This window comes from Pinus tabuliformis, chromosome 5_1 (genome assembly GCF_031772625.1).
Source record: "Pinus tabuliformis cultivar Carrire ecotype Pingquan chromosome 5_1, CPIR1, whole genome shotgun sequence".
NCBI lineage: Eukaryota > Viridiplantae > Streptophyta > Pinopsida > Pinales > Pinaceae > Pinus > Pinus tabuliformis.
This window is the reverse complement of record NC_142305.1, coordinates 260,795,327-260,804,989: the sequence shown is the minus strand read 5'-3', so window position 1 is coordinate 260,804,989 and position 9,663 is coordinate 260,795,327. Positions and strand designations below refer to the sequence as shown.

The window sequence follows — 9,663 nt, the reverse complement described above, 5'->3', positions numbered from 1 at the left end:
TGATTTTAAGACTCTAACCAAGACCCAAAGTCGAGGAAAATCAATAGACCACACATGCTCAAAGTTATATGTTATTGTTCTACATAGGAAGTTCTTCAATGACCTTGAGCAAAGACAACTCAAAGCTAGGGGACACGCAAGTTTTTGACTGACTCATCAAACTATTGACCACATCTTAACCCTTCGCGCCATGATTGAGGAGGCACAAAATCACTCTTTGAAAGTCTAATGTGGTTTCATAGACTTTTGGAAAGATTTTGACTCTATTCCGAAGGAGGCCTTGCTCCAAAGACTCGAAAATATTGGCATTTGTACAACCCTATTGATCGTTATGATGCCACCTATGAGTTTGTTCTTGGTTGTCTTCATGCAGCCCATGGGATGTCTAATTTCATCTGAAGCACTATTGGGGTTAAATAGGGGCACCTGCTTGGATCTATATTGATGAGTTGGAAGCATTCCAACATATGGATATTCAAGACATTGACAATTGCCTTCTTCACCCGATTCTAATATCTATTCTACTCTTTGTTGACGATGTGATCGTCCTATCCTTCGCCCCAACAAGATTACAAAGGCAACTTGATGCCTTGGTTATGTTTTGTGATCAACGATTAACAATCAATTTGGATAAAACCAACGTTATGATCTTCACTTCCTATTCAAAGAAGATGATTGATATCATTAGCAGATATGCTTACTTAAAGGTGCAATTCTCAAGTCCCCACTTCAGTTTGCAACCAACGCTTCAGCCTCAAATCAATGGATATGGATCCTTAACCCTTCTCGAGAGATAGTGCATCAAACATCACTTCCAAGACATCTCATCCAAGATTAGCCTCGTGGACACACCTGATCCATCCCATTGTTCTATATGGCTCAAAGATTTGGGGACCGTCTTTATTTTGAGTCAAATTTGGCTTCAACTAAGAGAGTCCAAATTCTCTTTTTGCATCATTAAGATGCAAACCGACAATATTGCAACACATTATCCTTGTTTGGAGCTCAGCTCTTTCGACTTGAGACAGTCTTCAAATTGGTTTCACTCTTGCATCATATCCTAAATTTGGCATATTGTTTGGCATATTGTTCTTCTGCGACTTTGCCCATTCTAATCCCTCTAGTTTGAGGCAAGTGTCGGTTCACAAGAGTTTCATATCTCTTAAGAGTCAATGGGAATTCAATTGGATCATCTTCCTCCTTTCCGATATTCCTTAAATGCTCCTTATAAACTATTACCTACTAGACAAGAACTAAACAAAGTCTTCATGGAGGACATCTAAAAGCAAGCAATTCATCTAGGTCACTTGGGTCTATCCTAAGCGATTCATCTAAAAGTCACTTGGGTCAATCCTTTGAGATGGTTGCGCCCAAAGATGGCCTTCTACACTCTGCACTTCTTGGAGTTAATGACAGGCTCATTGTTTGACCCCAGTGTACATTTCACCACTCAATGTATGCTCTTCGCATTCATATAAGCCATTTCAAAGCAGTTTCTCATAGACTTCAAGTAGAGAAGGACCAAGTGGATAGACTAGACAAACTCTACCCAATATGTCATTTACAAGGAGGCTCTCAAATTCCAACCATATATTCATCAACCTCCCATCACACCAAACCCCACATAAAGAATGGCAACAATTTCCAAGGTGTAGATCAATTAATACCAATTACATATCCATACTCCAAATTAGTGAGGATCTATGGGACCTCACCTTGCCACACAAGATCTCAACAACAATTCTGTCTCAAATCCACAAAACTATATCAAATCAGTTCCTGGGAAAGATGGCTCTAATGCTCAAACCTATTTACTCTTTTCTCATGTTTTTTTCTCTTTTCTTGTAGCTAGATTGTTGTGATTCTCTGACTCAATTTTTCAAATCTTAAGGTAGTAATCAAAACCACACAAAAGTGTGGGGAAACAACACTCCTTTGCAAAACAAAAATAAATGGGAGAGTGGGTACAATGCAGACCAAAGACAAAAACTTCTTAAAAATAACTGGGAAAGAAATAAATATCTCAATGTATTTGCATTATCTACTAATGTATTTGATTTTTTTTACAATATATTTTGTAATTACAAATCAAAAAAAAAGTTTACATTGTTTATAAAATGCTTGTATCTCCCTCATAATAAACAATTTCAGATATTGTTTTGGGAGCTGTCGTGTTTTTCTCTTTTCTTGCAGCTAGATTGTTGTGATCCTCTGACTTAGTTTTTCAAATCTTCAGGTAGCAGATCAAAACCCCACAAAAGAAATGCGGGGGAAACACTACTTTGCAAAACAAAAAGAAAAGGGAGAATGGGTACAATGCAGATCAACGGCCAAAGCAGCCCAAATCAATGTATGCAAATGGAAGAATGGGTGGCAATAGTATATAGGGCAGACCCTCGCAGCAAAGCAAATACAATGCAGAGCAACGGCCAAAGTAGCCCAAATCAATGTGTGCCCATCACACCAACACCACAAGTTGAAGGCATGCCACGTATATAACCTCTCTCGTGGAATACCACGCCACTCCATTCCTTAAGGAGGAAAGCGCTCGGCCCAGGGCAACCACCTCTACACATCAGAAAATGGCAGAGTGAAACCCCCTATAACAAAATACATCACAGAAATCACTTGGCACACAAACAAAAACAGAATTAACTATTCTCCAGCTAACAGATAGAAATATAGGGTTTAATGTTACCGTTCCAATAATGTATTGGTCCAAACGTTACATGCATAAATTTCATGAGCATGCATGTAAGTGGGAATCCTCTTCCCCGTCTACTTACCAAGGTCTGAGTTTTGATAAGGAATTCAATGAGAAGTATGGGGAAAGGAATCATCAATGCCAAGTACAGCATTTCTAGACTATCATATCTAACATTGCAGCATACAGGTTCAAGCCAAAAAAAACAACAAAACTGAGAAAAACAACCTTTGTTCTTGAGCCCCCAAAACTCTTGAGTGATGATAAAAACAAAAAAAATATATATATAAACAATACAGAAAATCATAAAATAAGATACCAAAAGACAAACAAAACAAGAAAATAATTAACTCGAACAATATCCCAGGAATGTTTACGGTGCCACTAAGAATATCGCAGTGGAAGAGATGCCCTAGAAATTCTAGAAATTGGATCAAATAAAAACTTCCAAAATGAAAAACTAGCTCTCTAACAAGGGACCAAGGTGTCAAACATATATTCAAATCATAATACCTACAAATCCTTAAAGCTCAAACCCTTAACGCTGCAAACGAACAAATAAAAAAGATTTATGATAAAACGCTAAAATAAAATTTAAATTAATAAACAAATACCCAAAATGTAAAACCAAAAATTAAGATTCGAATACTGCACCTCGACTTATTTGATGATAACCCTTCCGAATCTTTCATACTTCCAAGCTGCAACGCAAGAAAACTTCAAGGAAGCCAACACAGCAAATACTTGGGCCCGCAGACATAGGAAACCAAAAATCAAAACCAAATAATGCAATTTTATTTTTTTTGAAATAGAAATGCCTTCTCAAATTCCATGCTCCGTAGATTCAGCAAACAGAAACGCAACATACAAAATGCGGTTTCTCTAAAGAGGTAACCACAACCCATTTGTACTAACCCACAGGTACACATTGAGGGAGGAAGGTAGCAGAGTGATCAGATAGAGCTAATAACATATGCCATCATTCCGGCACTCAAACCAATAGGGAATACTACTCATCACTTCACTCCACATGCCTGCCATTAATACAAGCAAAAAGCCACAATAACAAAACAAAAGGAAAACAATAGAACATCTCCCCACAATAATAAAACTAGAACTGTAAGAAAACGGGAAAAAAAACAGAACATCCTCCACAATAATAAAACCGAACATTCAAAATTTAATAAGATGCCTGCGAATAAAAGAACGAATGGTGGCATCAGGTCTCCAAGGTGTGGCATCACGGTTCTCAGCCGCAAATTACCCATTATAACGAATTTCATCATCTGCCCTCATTCATCCCGATAAACCCTGTAGAGCCACCTCCATTTGAACTGCGTATCATTTCACAATACATACATATAAAGAGAGAAGACAAAACTAGATATACCAAATAATCTCCGCAATTATTTACAGTGACCAAGATCGCCTCAAGCAGAAATAAATGACGAAGAGCCACAAAATAAGTAAACGGCGTTGGTGTGTATATCCAATGAATTTCTAGGGTTGATAAGCTCAGATTTAGGGTTTTATGCGAACTAGGGTTTTAAAAGTAACGAACGTTCAACCGCTCGCTTTATTCTTTTTCTCACTCAATCTGCGATACGCTATTTAATTTAATATTATTTTATATGTTATTCTAAAATTAGCATTTATACCATGTTTTGTAAAGGAAATGCCTTATTTTGCACAAGAAAGCCTTAATGCATGGCATAAGAAACAATGGTATAGAAGAAAAAGTCAAAATTTTATGCAATTTTGTTCAAAGTGAAGGTAAAGTTCAAAGTGAATGATTTATGAAAATGCTTTTCATTAAGATTTGAATCTTTATAAGTAAGTGATTTGAATCAAACATTTCATAACAAAATAATCTCGTATCATCTTAATTTAGTTACTTGTTTCTTTACATTAATAAACTCCCTCATCATTTGTTACATGATGTTGTTAATTTAGTTACTTGTTTCTTTTATCCTTATTTCACTTGTGTAAAATGTCCAAACTAAAAAATAATGGTATTATTTGTTGTCTATTTGGACCTTTGTATTTTATCTAATTCAATCATTTGCATAGCCTCAACTAGGTGGCCATCATTCTCTTTCCATAGTGACTCAATGTCTTCAAATGCATTTCATAAATTTGGTATAATAAATGTTGGTGGAAAACCAATATATTTCACTTTGTAGAAAGGAGTGTACATTGCTTGGGGTAAAATTGTATTGCTCTTACCATGTGATGATGTCATCTAAATCTTGAATCTTTGAAATCCCCCATTCTAAATGTTGTTTGACCATGATGATATGGACATCATAATCCTTGTTCATGAGAATATCATTTTAAAAGTCAATAATAAGTGGCACAATTGGTTCCTCACAATTCTAATTGTTATTTGACCATGATAATATTGGCATCATACGTTCTAAAATTTGTTTTTGTGTGTATGTCTAATTTGATGGTTATTTTAATAAAACTCAAAATTTTAAAAATATTTTATAAACTAAAATTTATAAAATATTTTTATGTGTATGTTTAATTTGAGATTAAAAAAATAAATAAATAAATAAATAAATTTGTTTGTTTATATAGCCACTATATAATACTTATAATATAATTTTTGATAAAAATTTAAGTGAAATTAATAATGTTATTAATATTGTTTAATGTAGTAATGATATTATCAATCTAACAATTATCATAAATCAAATGACTAAAAAACTAAAACTTATTTTACAAAATAAACATTATAAAACTAAATTAATTTTTATTTGGTGTGTATGTGTAATTTGATAGTTATTTTAATAATGATTTTTTTTTAACATGGTGATCATTTTAATAGTTATTTTTTAAAACTAGAATGAATGGGTAGTTTTTTTTTTTTTTTTTTTTTTTTTTTTTACCTGAGTAAAGACTATTCTATTATGTATAAAAAAGATGGAAAAATATTTACAGAGAGGTTTGAACCTCTGAGGGGGCTGTAGCTTGCCCTCTGTCAAAAAAGTTGTTGCAGTCAGCTCTTAGCCGTCTGTTTGCATAGATGAAAACCAAAAGCCCAAAACTGAAGAGAGCTAGATAAGATCTATACTTTGTTTCCCGCCACCCTGTTACAAAATGCATTTCTATGCAGCTATTACAAAAAGCTGGAAAGCCAGACTCATAAGCTGGAAGATGAGAAAGAACCATACTGAAAATACCAGAAATCATACCCACTGAGAAATACATCCAAAAAAAACCGCAGTCCTGAGATGACTTGCTGAGACAGAGTGAGTTATGCCTGAGGTGGCAAGTCTGTATCTTCTTCATTAGCTTTGCAAGGAGAGCTAACCCATTCAACCATCACATTGTCTTCTACTTCCATATTGTTGCAGCCTGGAGGAGTCACAAGATGCAGTACACTGCCTGAGAATTGCGCCGGTGCACAAGCAATGATATCCTCATGAGAAGAGGCTTGTTGTTGGCGCGAATCCTCTTGATGACCTTCAGCCTGCTGCGCCCCTGGATTATTGAGGACATCACCCGCCATGCTTCCTTGAGAGTCACTAGAATTATGAGAGAGAGACCTGTCCTTGGAGTGTTCATCAGAGCCTGTGAGCTCATCTTCTTCCTCTGAGAAGATGACTGTAATGATAGCAGAGATAATTGGCTTGTTTAGCTTACTTTTAAATTTGAAGCGTGAAGAGTGGAAAGAACTGTTAAGGGACGGACCGGAGTGGTCTGATGACGGTGAGGCCGGCGAGACAGAAGCTAGCGGGGAAATGCAACGAGGACCAGGTCCACCCCTACCCCTAACACCTCCACGAGCTCCTGAACTACTACCCCTCCGGGAAATTCCACGACGTCGGGCCATTGCAGAGAGGATTAATAAACTGAAAGGGCGAAAGGATTGATGGAGGAAGAAAGACGACCCGCCCCAATCTAAAAGAAACAGGAAAGAGCAGTACTCTGAATAGAAGGCCCCCAGGGAAAACTCCGCACAGAGAGTAAACAGAACCACGAAAAAAATCCCAGTACTGACGGACTGAACCCCACACCCTGCCCAGACAACTTCAACGAAGACCGTAGCGAGACCTATTGCAGAGATGGGCCAAAGGAAAAAAGACTGACCATACCAGATGCGTACCAGAAGAATCAAGACAAAATACCTGAAGCTGGCTAGATGCGAACGCCTATGGAGCCATGGTGGCTTCCAAGTGCTCTGCCCTGCGCCTAAATTCTGAGAACAATTCCGTCCGAGAATGTCTCTGCCTGAATAAACCAGAGAGAATGTCGAGGTCAGAACAACTGAATCGCTGCTTGTGCTCACCATCTTGAAAACCTTACCCCGCATGCCGTGAACCCAATGCCTCATTAATGCGATTAAATGAGCTGCCATAAATCGCCAACCTGATCTGCAGTGATGCCAGATGCCGGCGTCGCTTGCATGAGCATTAACAGCTCATTAAGGCACCCGCATCCGGGTGAATGAATGGGTAGTTTTGTTAACAAAGATGGAATGAATATTTTTTAAAACTAGAATGAATGGGTAATTATGTTAACAAAGATGGAATGAATGGGTAACCACGTTAGCAAAGATATATATTTTAAAATAAGGTGTTGAGAATTTTAATTTAATTATCAATTATTATTAGGTGGATGGTAGAAAATATTTTTGTTGGTAGTAGTCACACATCAAAGCTGAAATTTATTTTAGAATAGTTATGTCCTTTTTGTCCTTTTAATTAAATTAATTAATTTAAAAAAATATGATAAGAGTATCTAAAGTGTGATATGAAATGAGTTATGGTTTTTAGGGCATGTGGTATTGATAAGCGATGGTATTGGCCCATGGTATTATTAGGTGGATTGTAGAGAATATTTTTGTTGGTAGTAGTGACACATCAAAGTTGAAATTTATTCTAGAATAGTTATGTCATTTTTCTCCTTTTAATTAAATTAATTAATTAAAAAAGTGTTATATGGAATGAACTAACATTTGCACCAGATGTTGCAAAGGAAATGTCATAAGGCATAAATTGAAGAATGCAAATATTTTATTTTTTAAATAAATGAGAATCTAAATATAACCTAGATGCATTTTCCATTGGGATGGAAGAAGAGCATAGATAAAGATATATGTGATATGGTATTGTGATCTAAATATACCCGAGATGTGTTTTCCTTTGGGAAGTCGTAAGTCTTAAGTATATGGAAGAAGAGCATAGATAAAGAGATATGTGATATGTTATTGTGGTCTAAATATACCCGAGATGTATTTTCCATTAGGAATTTTTCATGTTGGTGTTGATAGTTTGGACATTAAAATGATCTTATATTTTCCACAGAATTTTTCATTTTAATGTTGATTTGAGTGTCAAACATAATTTAGGCATTAAAATGATCTTATCTTTATCTTATCTCATGACCTTTGTTTGAGTGATATTACCAATTTTCATTAATCAGGAACTCAACACTCACTTTGAATGTGTGGTTAATCATATATGAATCGTTTGCATGAATGTGCTTTGAATGTGTGGTTAATTAGCATGAATGTGCTTTGAATGTGTGGTTAATCATATATGAATCGTTTGCATGAATGTGGTTAATCAAGAACTCAACACCCACTTTGAATGTGTGGTTAATCAGATAGTTATTGGCAAGTATTTAAAGGAAACTTAGTTATTACCATCGAACCACTCACTTTGAATGTGTGGTTAATCAGATAGCTATTGGAAAGTATTTAAAAGAAACATAGTTATTACCACCGAACCTTTGCATGTGTGATTAACCTTTGAATGTGTGGTTAATCAGGAATCATTTGAATGTGTGGTTAATCAGATAGTTATTGGTAAGTATTTAAAGGAAACTTAGTTATTACCACCGAACCCTTGAATGTGTGGTTAATCAAGAACTCAACACTCACTTTGAATGTGTGGTTAATCAGGAACTCAACACTCAATTTGAATACACTCACTTTGAATGTGTGGTTAATCAGATATGAATCGTTTGCATGAATGTGTGGTCAATCAGGAACTCAACACTCACTTTGAATGTGTGGTTAATCAGATAGTTATTGGCAAGTAAGTAAAGGAAACTTAGTTATTACCACTGAACCTTTGAATGTGTGATTAACCTTTGAATGTGTGGTTAATCAGTGATCCGAATTGGATCCTTGAAAATTATCCAAGTTTCTATGACTGTTTCAAATCATGATAGGCTTCAAAAATCTTATGAACAACGAGCTATCAAGAAGGACCTCTGGACAGTGGCAGTTTGTAGCCAGCACGAAGCAACGAGTACCTTCAGTCAAAGCGCGCTAACTGTTGGCCCATGGGGACTGTGCATGGCGCAAAAATGGCAGTTGGGAGGCTCAAACCCAGAAACGGAGGTTGTTCTACCAATCGCACATCATTGAGCAAAACCCCTCGAGAAGGAAAAGCCCCGAGCGCTCGGTCACAAGGAAAACCTAAAAACCATGGGAAAAGTGTTGAAACGACAGGCGGGTCTCGCGCTCCAAAACCAGCGGAATATCGGAGGCATTTCGGGTGGTAAGTGGGTTTGTTAGAGGACTAAGCGATTCCATACGTTGAACGATGCGTGTCCGACGGATGAGAGAGAAAACCGCTCTCATCGCGGGCTAACGTTCAAGCAAGTCAACCGCATGATAAGAGCGACAACCGTAGAATATGGAGGCCCCAGATCTAACGGGGGGAGACTGCACCCGATGGGAAACCGGATTTGGAGGGGGGAATAAACTGTGGTGCATAAAAGTTTGAAGTCTGATTTAACCGCTGAGCTGGCGGATGAATCATTTCACAAAGTAACCGAAATAACAAACCATTCAAGGAAGAGCCAATGCTCAGTTCGTGAGAGGACAAGTGGCCACCTCCTGTGAAACGTTACACAGTGGCGAAGACACAAAAGCAGGGAATTCCAAGCGAATAGAGGCAGGCAAACCAAAGGGACGTAAGAGGAAGCGAACAATCAAG

The 9,663-nt window shown here is 37.0% G+C and overlaps 2 non-coding genes across 2 annotated transcripts; both read right to left on the bottom strand.

Moving 5' to 3' along the window:
• Nucleotides 1-3,651: 3,651 nt before the first annotated feature.
• Nucleotides 3,652-3,731, bottom strand: LOC149164394 (small nucleolar RNA Z102/R77). The gene has a single exon (XR_016261037.1). It is a non-coding gene; the product is annotated as a small nucleolar RNA Z102/R77 (small nucleolar RNA).
• Nucleotides 3,732-3,915: 184 nt separating this feature from the next.
• Nucleotides 3,916-3,999, bottom strand: LOC149164393 (small nucleolar RNA Z101). The gene has a single exon (XR_016261027.1). It is a non-coding gene; the product is annotated as a small nucleolar RNA Z101 (small nucleolar RNA).
• Between the last annotated feature and the right edge of the window lie 5,664 nt (nt 4,000-9,663).